The sequence below is a fragment of the Acomys russatus genome, chromosome 8 (genome assembly GCF_903995435.1).
Source record: "Acomys russatus chromosome 8, mAcoRus1.1, whole genome shotgun sequence".
NCBI classification, from domain to species: domain Eukaryota; kingdom Metazoa; phylum Chordata; class Mammalia; order Rodentia; family Muridae; genus Acomys; species Acomys russatus.
Window position 1 is genome coordinate 65953960 of NC_067144.1, and position 3622 is coordinate 65957581.

The window sequence follows — 3622 nt, forward strand, 5'->3', positions numbered from 1 at the left end:
TAAGCTTCATCTTATCCAGACCCTAGTTTGCTTGATGTCTGAATACCTTTCCACCTTGGTCGGTCTTCCCATGGTATCATATCATAGCATCCCATGAGTTTCCCCTGTTCTTTTTTCTGTGTTCTCCACTAACACTTACAAAATTGGAATAAAACAGAGAAATAAATGCATAGGGGCTTGTTAATTTTGTTCAAAATATAAATATGGTGCTTATTTCATTAGTGCATCTACTAAGATCAAAATGATACAGGGAAGATTAGAATGTCCCACTCTCAAAGATGACATACATTCATAAAGCATTTCATATGGTTAAGAAGATATAGTGGGGGTTGGTAGCCAAAGGGCAGAGACTAAGTTTCACTGATGTCTTGGCCACAATTGGGACATCTATATCACATCTTCTACCACAAAGCTCAAGGACCATCATGACATACGGGGTGGAAAGATTGCAAAAGTCAGAGGTCCAGGAAGGAACAAAGCAATGTCTTCTGTACATGATAGGCCCTGTGTACTCACAAACCCAGCAGTTGTGGATTCCTGCACAAGATCAAAACAGTCAACATTCTACCATGGCTCATAAGCCATCATCCTTTTTTTTTTCCTATTTTATTTTATTTTATTAATTTTTATTTAATTAATTTATTCAGATTACATCTCACCTGTTTTCCCCTCACTTGTATCCTCCCGTTCCTTCCTCCCTCCCTCCCTCCCTCTTTCACTCTATTCCCCTCCCCTAGGTCTGCGACAGAAGGGGACCTCCTTCCCCACCATATGGTCACAGCCTATCAAGCCTCATCTTGGTAGTGTGCTTATTCTTTCTCTGAGTGCCACCAGGCCTCCCCACCAAGGGGAAGTGGTCAAATATGGGGGACCAGAGTCCATGTCAGAGTCAGTCCTCACTCTACATACAACTGTGGAGAATGTCCGGTCCATTGGCTAGATCTGAGTAGGGGTTCAATGTTTACTGCATTTGTTGTCATTGGTTGGTGCAGTAGTTTGAGCAGACCCCGCTGGGCCCAAATCCACCTGTCATAATGTTCTTCTTGTAGGTTTCTAGGACCCTCTGGATCCTTCCATTTCCCCATTCTCCCATACTTCTCTCACCAAGAGTCCCAATAGGAAGTCCTCACATCTATCCCAATCCTCTGGTAAGTGAAGACTTTCATTCATGGGACATCCTTTTTGGGTGAGCCATCATCCTTAACTGAAGAGCTATTGACAGTTGATTGCTTCTAGAGGAGGAAGAGTCAGTCTCCTCAAGCCCCTGGTGGGCTAGCCTCACTCCAGTAGAAAGCCCTACCCCCAGGCATATTTATGGGCAGCACAAATAGGACCAGTTACAATAAGACTAAGCATAAACCCTCATAGCAAGGCTGGATGACGTAACCCGGTAGCAGAAAAAGGGTCTCAGGAGCAGGAAAAAGAGTCAGACACAGTCCCATTCTCACTGTTAGGAGTCCCACAAAAATAACAAGCTACACAACCATTTGTGTTTGTGGGTTGTTTTTTTTTTTTTAAGCAGGAGAGCACTAAGTTGGGAGACAGTGAATTGGGAGTGGATGTAGGGTGTGTTGGGGATTAGTGTGGATGAGTGAGAAAATTATAGTCTATGAAATTCTTAAAAGAAGTAATAAGAATGTTATGTACTTTCTTAAAAATTGAAAGGAATGGGGGCAGGAAGAGAGTTGAAGAATAGGTGGTAAGGCCAGGAGGTGAAGAACAGCCAAACCCATCTTAAAATGCCATAAGGAAAATTGTAAATTTGAATGCTAACTTTTAAAATTAATATATAAACATATCTTCTTGTGTACAAAATTTTCAGAGTAGAGTGGGAAGAGGTTGAAGCAATGGTGAGTTATACTTAAAATAAGCCCTAGGAAAAGTGGTCACTGGCTGAAAGGGAAACTAGGGAACACTTCCAATGAAAAGAACCAACCTGACTCACAGAATTTCTACAGTGAAATGGGACAGGCTCCCCATAAGAACAGCCAGTTCAACCCCTGGTTTATAAAAAAATAAAATGCCATGATTTTGAAGGTTTCCAAAAAGAACGCTATGGAGTGAGTAAGCTTATGTAGTAACAGAGTCACTGGATATCTTAAATATGCTCCAGTTCTCTTGATAAACTAGGACCATTTGCACAGAATACATATATGTTCCTTTGTTTCAAACCTGAAGTGGTCTGACAGGAGACAAAGAGTTTGGTCTTAGTGAAAGTGGAAAATTGGATCAACTTGATTAATGATGAGATTAATGATAACTAATGAAAATATCAAAACTCCTTGCATAATTTGCAGCTGGTTGTGTAAGCTGAGGTGTGAGCCAGCAATTGTCTTCACTCAAAATCTTGTATCTCTATATCAGGAAAATGCACTTAGGATCTTCAACGTAAATTAACAAGAAAAGGCAACCCTGGGCCCTCAAGTCCCACTCGCCCACAGCCCTAGCCATCTGTGGCTGATGCTGGCCCTCAGCACTATGTCCCTAATTCTCTAAGGCTCCTCAACTACCCATGTTTTTTAATCCCAGACTGTGGGGAACTTTAACTTCAAAGTCGGCATTCTCTGAGATCCTTTGCTTTTGCCTTTTCCCAAGTGGGAGCCTTGCTCCTTCTCTGGATTTCACTGCTTATGGCTGACTATACCCAGGAAAACCTCAGGATATCCTACCTGGCTTGTTCAACTCCCAGGGTGGGCAGGTTTCTGCCGCTGAACATGGATGGAGCTCAACGAACCTAAGTAGTTTCACAACTGCCTACCCAAGAATACTGAAGGCATTTCTGAAAATGAAAATGTTGACAAAAAAGTAAACAGTACAGCTGATCCTCATTATTCACAGATATGCCTATCCACTAACATTTATTCCTAAGTCCGGAGCCAGTGATCTCAGTTGCTCTCCTGGCCATTCATAGAAATGCACAGTGCAGCAGATCTCAGCTGAGGTCAAACAAGGCAACATTCTGCCTTCCTTCTTCCCTCTCGTATCGTAAAACAAGTGTCCTTTTACAAGCCCATTTACTGCCCTGTTTTATATCTGTGGGCTTCCTGTTGATGATTTCCATGGGTAAAAGGATCCAAGCAGAGTGCTGAAGCGTTGTCTAGTCTATGTATTAGAAAACTTTCATTGACCATAAATTATAGCACTATTGGCTGTGGGTTAAATACTGATGGATAAGGATGATATGTGGGTGTCCATAGGCTGAAATGTGCATAAACTGTGAGAGTGTGGCTAGAGGCTCACAGAAACCTAATCTTACATTTCTCCTGGGAAATATGGTTTATGTTTGCTAATTCAAAGCCTATAACAGTTATTTAACTACTGAATATAATGAGAACTGACTATAACTTAGTCACAGTAAGGTCCTGGAAGAACGAGATACACAACAGCCGGGAATGTGGAAAACAGAGGCTTGTTAAAGTGAGCTTCAAGTTGAGAACAGGACAGCCCCAGAGAGGAGGGAAAACCTGATTGAGGCTAGAGGAATAACAGACGTGTGTGCATCTGTGTGTCTGTCTGTCTGTCTGTCGGTCTGTGTGTCTGTGTGTCTGTGTCTGTGTGTATACGTGTATGGTTAGGTTTTGCTATGTAGACCAGGCTGTCCTCTAACTGTATCCACCTGCCT

The 3622-nt window shown here is 42.2% G+C and overlaps 1 non-coding gene across 1 annotated transcript; it reads left to right on the forward strand.

Annotated features, from left to right (window-relative positions):
* Positions 1–208: 208 nt before the first annotated feature.
* Positions 209–311, forward strand: LOC127193532 (U6 spliceosomal RNA). Its single transcript, XR_007831167.1, has one exon. It is a non-coding gene; the product is annotated as a U6 spliceosomal RNA (small nuclear RNA).
* The last annotated feature ends 3311 nt before the right edge of the window (positions 312–3622 follow it).